This window comes from Triticum urartu, chromosome 6, assembly GCF_003073215.2.
Source record: "Triticum urartu cultivar G1812 chromosome 6, Tu2.1, whole genome shotgun sequence".
NCBI classification, from domain to species: domain Eukaryota; kingdom Viridiplantae; phylum Streptophyta; class Magnoliopsida; order Poales; family Poaceae; genus Triticum; species Triticum urartu.
In genome coordinates, this window is record NC_053027.1 from 354,166,410 (window position 1) to 354,176,700 (window position 10,291).

The following is a 10,291-nucleotide window of genomic DNA, read 5'->3' on the forward strand; positions in this document are numbered from 1 at the left end:
ATGGGAACAAGTTTGCTTACCCAAGGATGCTGGTGGCCTTGGTGTTCTAGATCTTAGAGCACACAACAAAGCACTATTGACCAAATTCTTACACAAGTTCTTCAATAAAATGGATATCCCATGGGTGCAACTTATTTGGAGAAAGTACTATGGAAATGGTGAACTACCACACTTCTCAATTAGGATTGGCTCATTCTGGTAGAGAGATTGCTGCTCTATTCTTGACAAATACAAAAACCTCACAACTTGTATTGCTGGTAATGGTGACACCGTTTCTTTATGGCAGGACAAATGGAATGACAACCCAATGAAAGACAGTTTCTCACACCTATACTCCTATGCCATAAACAAAGACATCTCACTCCAGAAGGATTGCATTGAAAGTGAGAATGACTTATATAGCATGTTCCACCTACCTATGTCTTCTGTGGCTGTCCAACAAAGCACAAAGCTCATGGCCCTCATTAATGGTGTGATGAGTAACAGTGAACCTGATATCTGGAAGTTTAAATGGGCCTCTGGACATTACAATGCTAAGAAGGTATACTTTGAATATTTGAGATGCCCTGAGAAAGCTCCCAAGCCCTTCCAATGGATTTGGAAGTCTGGTTGCCTTCCTAAACAAAAATTCTTTTTCTAGATCCTTCTCCTGGACAGATTAAACACCACAGATCTTCTCACCAGGAAAAACTTCTACATTGAGAGTTCCATCTGTGTGTTATGTGATGATGAGCCTAATGAATACATGAAACATCTCATTTTCTCATGTGATTTCAGCCAAAACTTTTGGTTATCAATTGGCTTTGAATGGAACACTGATTTGAACTGCAATGATATGCTTATTGAAGCCAGAAACAGAAATCAGATTCAGCCCTTTAAACAATGACTAATTGCTGGTTGTTGGACAATCTGGAAACACAGAAACAACATCATTTTTGATAACAAAGTAAGGGATTTGAGCTACTGTATTTCATGTTTCAAGGAACATTTTGGCACCATCATGAAAAGAGTCAGACCTAGTTTAAAGGAGGGAATGCAAAGATGGTTGGACTATTTGTAAACTTTTCTTTTTTTATGCTCCTCACCTTGTTGTAATCCATCTGTGTATAACACCCCCAATATCAATGAAAATAGAGTTACAGTAGGGTTTTTACCCTATTGTGTTTGCTCAAAAAAACAATATTAACCCTACTGTGTTTGCTCAAAAAAACAATATTTAGCAAAAGTAGAGCATGGTAATGACAATCTACAATACTCTATAATTACAACCAGATGCATGGAAGGAATGAGCATAACCATATCATCAAAACACCCTTACTGAAGTTCGTCAAAATATGCATGGATCTACTCGTGGCAACAATACAACATAGCAACATAATGTAACTGGAAAAGACTGCAAAACTACTAAGTGCCTAAAATCAACAACATCATGTGGCCTACTCTGCATGCTTATGCTAGTCACCACAAATCTCATAAAAATACAAGGCTTGCACCAGTGTAAAGATGGCATGGAGATGCTCCTAAAACATGTAGACATGATGCTCAAAGGATGCACACACAAAATGCTATGAAAATGACAAATCAACAAGTTATGATGAATTCCAGCAGACAACATCATATAGCACTTCTGCAACAAAGATTAAGGCATCAATATGAATAGTAACATGCATGCAAATAACACTAACATGAAGAGCATCACGAGGCGATCATTTCGATAGATCATATGCACAAATCGAAGCTACGGGCATGGAGATACGACATGATGAAGTAGCACATATGAGATGGATATACGGGGACTTAGAAGAAATTCAACCTCGAGGGAAAAGTCAACGGCGTCCAGATTGGGACGGAGAGATCTAGGCACGTGGAGACCGTTTGGATGCGGGGATGGGTGGATCTGATCCACCCTTCCTTGGATCCGGCGAGGATGCCTCCGGCGAGGGATGGCGACGGCGGTGAATCGCCGGTGTGGCGTGGAGACGGCGGGGCGTGCGATGGCGCGACGGAGGCGGCGGCCGGGCGGCGCGGTGAGGCGCGGTGCGGCGTGGCGGAGAGGCACGGTAGGCAGCGATGAACTCGGCGCATTACAAGAAACCTGTTAATCCATGACGGATTCCTGATGACGTTCCTTGGAACCGTCATAGAAACCATCACGGATCCGCAAGGGGAGGTTAGGTCCCAAAATGATAGCCCACTTATGACAGACCCAAAGGAACTGTCACAGAAACTGTCACGAATCAAGGAGCTGGGTCTAGCCTTTCTTTTAATATATATAATGTCCGAACCATCATGGATGACTCGTGCTGATTTGTCTTGTGTTCCTCTTGTATGGCCAATATGTCAGTCTGATGTGGTAATAAAAAATAAATAAAAATAAAAAGAATACATTAATAAAAATAAATTTTAAAAATAAAAAAAAACCCTTAATCTCGGCCGTAAGTTATGTGCATATACTTAAGGTAAAATGGTTCGATTCGGACTGACATATGTACTATACAAGGGGAACACAAGACACGTCATGAGAATTTTAAAAAGAAATTTTAGAAGGAAAAAAAAGAACCTCCCGAATCTAACCATTTTTCCTTAAGTATATACACATAATTTTGCCTCGAAAAATACACATAACTGCCTGCTTGTGGCTAGACTGACACTGTGACTCACACGGGAGTTATTTACATATAATCACACATATTAACACAAGTCTCTACAACCCAGCCCTTGGCATTTCAGCGCACAGTATAAGTGTAGCAGGAGAGAAAATTACTAATATTTAGGTACAGAGAAAATACATGTTATTTTTTAGGGACGGTAGCAGGAGATTTTTTTGGTGTAGCAGGATATTTAGGTACAGAGAAAATACATATAGGTCACACATGTTAATATATGACAGAGAGAAAATAATTTCAATTTTTTTGGTGTAGCAGGAGATTCGAGTCTAAGATGTACTCCCTACTACCAAAATTACTAATATTTAGGTACATAGATAATACATGTTATTTTTTAGGGACGGTACATGTCATGTTAGAGCCGTGCAAGCTAACAAACCAACTAGCAGTAGGGCAGCGCTATTTCTCGTTGTTCAGCGAGTCGCATATACTCGCTAAAGCCAGCGAGCGTATGGGCCAGCCCACGTGCGCATGTAAGCAGCTGTTGTTTCCTCTTTCTTTTTTGCATGTTTTTCTTTTTTGCTTTATTTCTTACTTTTGTTTATACTTTAAAATATTCTAAATACATATATTGCAAAAACACTCTCCCAAAAAACACACTAGAAATTTTGAACAAGAATTTGAATATTTTTTTGAATAACTATTAGACATCTTGTACACATATTTAAAAAATGTTGAATAAGTACTAAAAATATTGAACAGGTACATGAAATTTTTGAAAAGTACTTAAAAATGTTAAACGAGTATTTGGAAATGTTCACGTATTTGGAAAAATGTAGAACAAATATTTGAAAATATGTTGAACAAAGTATTTTTTTAAATGTTCATCATATATAAAAAAGTGTTGAACAAGTATTTTTTAAAAAATAAAATTGGTGTGTATTTTTTATATTTCATTATATTTTAGCTTGAAGAGGTAAACATGAACTCTTTGTAAATTTGTGAGGATTTGAAAAAAAATGAAATATAAAAGTAATTATGTATCTTTATTCCGGACCACAAGCACGCACAATTATTGTGTATCATGATTGTATTTCTAAACTACAAACTATTATAAAAACGATAACATGTGCAGTGTGTTTTTATTAAATGGCTACATTTTTTGCCCAATTATATGATCAACTACTGGTTTTCCTACAATTCGTTTTCAAATTCGTTTTCTTTTTCTTTTGGCTTTTCCCATTGAAAAATAAATGTAAGAGAAGTTCAAAATAATTGCTAATACACAAATATTGTGTATTTGAGTACTTATTATATTTCATTATATAGTTATCTTGAAGAGCTAAACAAAACTGTTTAAAAACTTCTGTAAATTTTGAAAGTTACATATATTCACTCATGCCACAAGCACCCACAATTATTGTGTATATTCATTGTATTTTTTAAAAACAAATACACAATTATTGAAAAATAGTTTGCATATAAAATATTGTTTGTAATAATAATAATTTTTAGAAATGTATTAAAATATTTGAACATTTTCTAGAAGCACATTGAATTTTTTGGAAATACACGTTGTCAATTATTTGAAAGCATGATTTTATTTTCAAAAGTAAGCCCACAATTTTCTAAAACACGTGATTTTTCCAAAATCATTTTTGAATTCTTTTTTCAAATGCACGAACGCTTTTTTGGTTGTCTTAGTTAAATGTTGTGGCCTAGCTCTTGTTGAACTAAAAAAGGCTACCAGTCCAGACTCGATCCCTCGACCTCGCATGTCCGAAACTAGGTGCTTACCATTTTGATATAGCTCAAATGTTATTTATATATGTTTTTCTCCTTACTAAAAATGGTAACGAAGTCTGGAAAACATGAAACTTGGCATGGTGCCCTCATACGACACATGGAGGTCGTGGTGAAAATTTGAGAGGTTTTCACAAAAGTTGTGACGTATGGTGCTTAGAAACCGGACAATCTTCGGAAAATAATTTAGGTTCAAAGAGATAACGGGTGAGGTTTGGAGGCAAAGAAACCGCTGCATCATCAGTTGGCCTTGAATTTTTTCTGTACTCAGCATACACCATTACATGATCCATGTCAAAAATTTAGCATTTTTCAGTGTAAGTTTTCTCTATGTAAGTCAATTAGTGCATTTGTAGGCATTTAATGAATAGAATTCAATTTTCAAATACAATTGAATGAAAAAGTTGGTGCCAATTATTTGAAAAATCATATTTGTGTTCTTGAGTCTATGTTTTGGCCCAATCCCAGAAAATGAAGGAATTCGAAACACGAGGGTGCCACGTCTTAACCCTGAACATGGAGTTTATTGTTTTCATAATTTTGGAAAATACAAATGAAGTCTGAAAAATATTGGGCATGGTGCCCTCATATCATATAACCTCCAGAGTTTGTAGTAAAATGTTGAGAAGGTTTCATAAAAATTATGACATGCACTACATGAAAGCCGAAACATCTTTGATGAAAACGCATGGTTTCGACAAGGAACGATTTGGGTTTGATGGCAAAGTATTAGTTGCTTCCTTGTTTGTCAATAAATTTTTTCTACACTCAAATATAAACCACTAAGAATATATCATTTCTACAGGAAATGGCCCAGCAATGTTTTCAACCTTACTTGATATATATGTAGGTCAAACTGGAATTAATTTCAATGGACACATGGAAATTCATTTTATGGAATATCCTAGAAAACAACTTGCATGTAGAATCTTACAGTAAAATTTTATTGTGATATATATTATAATTCTTTTTCCAAGTTACTCAACAAGGTTCCCTTATTTGGTTATTTGAATAATAAAAAGAACTGAATTCTGCACTGGCCTCACTATCAATAGAGGCCCACTTAGGTTTGCAGCCGAAGTGGCAATCCAGCGTGAGGCCAAAGCTGCGCTGTGATTGGTTGATCTAAGCGTCCCACGGATCGCAGATCCATGCCGTCTATACCCCTGAGATCCAACGGCAAGGAAACCTCCCCCTCTTTCTTGTGTTTCCTTCCGTCCACCCACGAGACGCACTCTTCTATTCCACTTGGAGGAAGTGGATCTCGGTTAGCCTCTTCCAGATCCCCCATCCTCCACTCTCCCCATCCATGGTCGCCGCCACTGCACGAAAAAGGCTGGCGGCCACCGCAACGTCGCCATCCACGGCCATCTGCCGCCGCAACCACGGCCATCCACTCTCCCCATCCATGGTCGCCGCCACTGCACGAAAAAGGCTGGCGGCCACCGCAACGTCGCCATCCACGGCCATCTGCCGCCGCAACAATAGTCTCATCCCTTAGGCGGGGACTGCCCTGAAGGCGGACCTTTGTGCAGCGTCGCCTCTGTGGATGGTGGCCATCTTGTTGCAAGGGGATAACAGGTCCCTCGTGTGTGTTCCAAAGCTGGATGGGCCTGGCGCAATGAGTACGGACGTGCTCGAGGTGGAGTTTCGCCGCATCGGACGGGCGGGATCTCATCCTCTCTTGTTTTGAGGGAGATCTCATCCTCGATGCACTGTGTGGAGGCCAGGGGCTGCGTGCCTGCGAAGATCTACTAACGGGCCCATGCATCTGGGCTGCTATGCCATACTAAGCCTGGTGCCATCCATTTGTCTCCACTGGTGACACTTCCGTCGCCTTGTCATATTCACCGACCTCGGCAGGCTGTGAGCCACATGTACCACCAGGTCCCTCTCCCACTGTTGCTTTTGATTTTGCCATCACATTCTTTTCTGATATTCCAAGACATTCTTATGGTTTCTCGACACGCAGGTAGTTTATGTTCCATGGAGTCTTCATCAATACAGAGAAGTTGACGTTCAGGAGCATTGGTCTTGGTGATATGGTTGCGAAAATGGTCTCTCCCTCTAATGACTTTGGTGTGTACGGCCAGATCTATGGCCACAAAGGAACGGGGATGAACCTGTTTGATGTATGACGAGCGCCACCAGTGCTTGAGGAGTTGGAGAGTAGCTTAGTGTTTCGTCCGATGTTTGTAATTTCTAAGTTTTTAGCGATCTTTTTTAGCATTCTAGACAGACCACAGTTGCCGGCCAAAATTCTACACAGTAGCATCCGGTTGGATTAGCTATCGGGCGAGTGTTGTTCAGCCGAACATCGTCCATAAGTACTTTTGATCTTTTTTTCTGTACATGTGTATTTCCCGGGGCTTTTATGTAACAATTATTTATTTAATAAATAAAGATACATTTTTTGACAAAACATATCGCTTGGAGTGAATTAGTGGGCCTTAGATGGACCATAATTTAATGGGCCAAATTTTTAATTGGGCTGATACTATATGGGACCCCACTACTAGACCTAGTTGAAATTTAGTGGGTCAAGATTTTAAATGGGCTGATTACTACATGGATTGCCATGTCAGATCCATGTCAAATGATGACATGGCAAACATGTTAACGCCGTTAACAAGCCTGTTCATTAAGCACGACGGAAGTAAATCCATGACAGCCAAGGATCGTCAATGATGGTACCAGGTCAAATTATGCTGCGATATAGATGACGGATTTCATGTCCGTCATGAACGATCATGCATGACAGTGTTTCACCGCTCCATGACAGATTAGAACCGTCATGTATCAGCAGATTTCTTGTAGTGGCGGCGGCGGTGCCGCGAGCGGGCGGCGGCGGAGTCGGGCGGGGAGGCGTGGGCGGCGCGGCCCAACTACGGGCCGAGGCGGGCCGGCCTCGGGCCCCGGCGGGCCTGGCGGCGGTGCGGGACAGGTGGCGGATGCTAATTCGTCGGGGCGGCAACGACGGACATGTCCGGACGTCGCGGACATGTTCGGATGTCGCGGACGCGTATGGCGGCGACGAGAGAGGGTGGAACTAGGGTTTCGCCTGAAAATGGGGCAGAAGGGGCCTTTTTATAGGTAGAAGGAATTAGGAGAGTCCAAATGAGGTGCACTTTTCGCCCACACGATCGTGATCCAACCACGGAGAGCATGGAGGGGGTTTAGATGGGCTAGTGGGCTGTTGTGGAGGGGTGTTGGGCTGCAAAGAGAGAGGGGTTTTTACGGTTACCTAGTTAAGCGTTGGGGCATCAAACGACCTCCAAATGGAGCGAAATTTGACAGGCGGCCTACTGGTGATGTACCAAGGCCACTCAACAAATCTCGGCCCATTCTAAGAACGTTTTTCTCCCGCTCGCGAAACAAGATATGAGGGGTGCAACGGGTGCATGTGTGAGTGTCGGATTCCGAAACGGACAACAGGGAAAATGACCGGATGCATGAGACGAACACGAATGCAAATAGAGTTACAATTAAGGAAAGTTACATCTGGGGCGTTACACTATCATTCGTGGAGGAGTTTTCATCGTCAGTCGAGCTCTCCGTGCAACACCCTAAGCGAGCACCAGAGCTCCGAAAAAACTTGACGGAAAGGAAACCGTCCTCCATTAACTTAAAATGGAGGACGTGCCCTTCCGACAAGCTATGGGCACGAGCAAAAGTCTTCCATCCTCGACGGAAGTACATGACATGCATGAGGGGCGGGGAAATCTACATCCACTGGAATGTTGCCATTCCCACAGCCCCTTATGTGCAGTTTCAACGCCCGCAGCTGCTCGAGCCTCATCGCCCTTGAAAATGTGGTGGGGAGATGGAGACGGTCGTGCGGGGGCTTGTACAGCCTGATGATGAACTCCAGGGGCTTGTCCCCAAAGTGGCCTTCCATCAGGGGAGGAGGGAGGCGCTGTCGATGACCTCGGCCACATCCCCTTGTGCCTCCTGTCACCATGGGCACAACCCACGCATCGTCAGAAGGAGGAGGGAGGCGCTGTCGAGCAGAAGTTCTTGTCGCCACTGGATCAACACCAGATCACCGCCCTCTCGCCATGATAATCAGAGGCTATGGTAAGAATGGGGGGAGGAGGATGTGGGGGAAAGCGACTCACCCCGCGTCCCTTTTATAGGCGGGCGACGGAAGGGGCTAGGTTTTTCCATGGAGATCGCCGCCCCATTTGACCAATCCGGCTCCTCCTCACCATTAACGGCTTGAAGAATCAAGGCTGATCCTCTGCTCTAATCCACGACGCCTGGCTTTCTGGCATGGCACCTATTCCTGTACCCTCCGCATCCGCCACCAACCCTACGCAATGCATGCAGTACACGTGGCGGAAGCGCTTGAAGCGGAAAGAATAGTGGGATGGCAATTACCGCTCCGCAAGGTGTGGCCTATTATATAGCCTACTACAATTGGTGTTACACGACGCGCGGGATAACCGAAAAGTGAGATCGGCTCATGTCAATGAATAAGCAAAGAAGATCTCAAAAGGGCAAGCCACCACTATGCTCCTGCCTGTGCACTGGTTAGGGCCTACCCCGACGACGCTCGGCGGCACGTTCAGGCCAGGCCCGGGGGCTCCAATCGGTGCAACAAACCCTGGGTCTGTTGCCTAGACCATGCACATGCCTAAGGACAAGTTTGTAGCACCCAAGATCAAACCAAGCACGAAGGGATCGGCTCTTTGAAGAATCAGAGAGCCGGTCGAGAAGATCAAGTCAAGCCATGGAGACAAGATGTCACTGAGGGAAAAACCTCCCTTGTCGGGTAGCCGAGCCTGACGGGGTTGGGATTACCCTAGAAGCAAGCCTCCAGATCATCCCGGTAGGCCTGCTGGGGCTTGCGGAGGCAAACTACTCTACCGCACCACCTCGAAGCGATGCACGTCATCGGTGAGTGCGGTGTCAAGCCCCTAGGTGACTAAGTGGCTGCTTCCTGCCACATGGCAGACACTTCCTACAAAAAACACCTCCAAATGACACCCGTCCTGAGACGTGTCAAGCAAGCAAGCGCGAAGCTGGCAAAACAACCCGGCAAGGCTTTCTGGGCACACTGTGATGTGACACTAGGTGGCGCATTTAATGCGCTCTGTCCGCCTGCAGAGTTAAGTATGATAGCACAGTTTGCTATCTAATCAGTATGTAAAGACTGATTTGCTACTGTGGTGACCCCTTTATCTATAAAAGGAGGCCCATGGCAACCGTAGAGAGGATTTGGACCCTCACACTTTCATACGCGCATGGCTACTCTCGCCCCGAGGCAACCCTGCCGGGCAAGAGCGCCGCGTCTCCACCATCAATCCACCAAAGAAGGAGTAGGGTTCTACGCCTCGCAGCGGCCTGAACCTGGGTAAAACTGCCTGTGTTATCTCTGTCGTGCTGTGTTACGCTTCTCCCCTCTTTGTGAAACGTGACCATCCCCCCGCCAAACCAAAAGGGGCTCATGGCCCCATAGGTGGTCGTGGTTTTCCATGACATCTATTTATCCAATCAATCACAATTTTTATCCCGTCAACTTTACAATTTCTGGCGCCGTTACCCGAAAAGGGATTGCCAACCCCTTATAAGCGTCGGATTGCAAGTATTTGTTCTTTGTGTGCAGGTACCGTTTACATAGTGTTGCTTGGTTCTCCTACTGGATTGATACCTTGGTTTTCATAACTGATGGAAATACCTACCGTAGCTGTGCTGCATCATCCCTTCCTCTTTGGGGAAATACCGACGTAGTTCAAGTGACATCACCACTATGGCCGCAGCACACGCCACCGCAGAGGCGAGGAATGAGGAGATCTACGAGGAGTCCCTCCGATTCGAGAGGGGTCATGTGGAGCGGTAGAGGATGTTCAAGGTGAGCGCTGCTAAAGGTGCAGCAGCGG

The 10,291-nt window shown here is 44.0% G+C and overlaps 1 long non-coding RNA gene across 1 annotated transcript; it reads left to right on the top strand.

The window, feature by feature from the left end:
- The first annotated feature begins 5,373 nt into the window (after positions 1-5,373).
- Positions 5,374-6,831, top strand: LOC125517508. The gene is made up of 2 exons (XR_007287654.1): positions 5,374-6,296; positions 6,382-6,831. It is a non-coding gene; the product is annotated as an uncharacterized LOC125517508 (long non-coding RNA).
- The last annotated feature ends 3,460 nt before the right edge of the window (positions 6,832-10,291 follow it).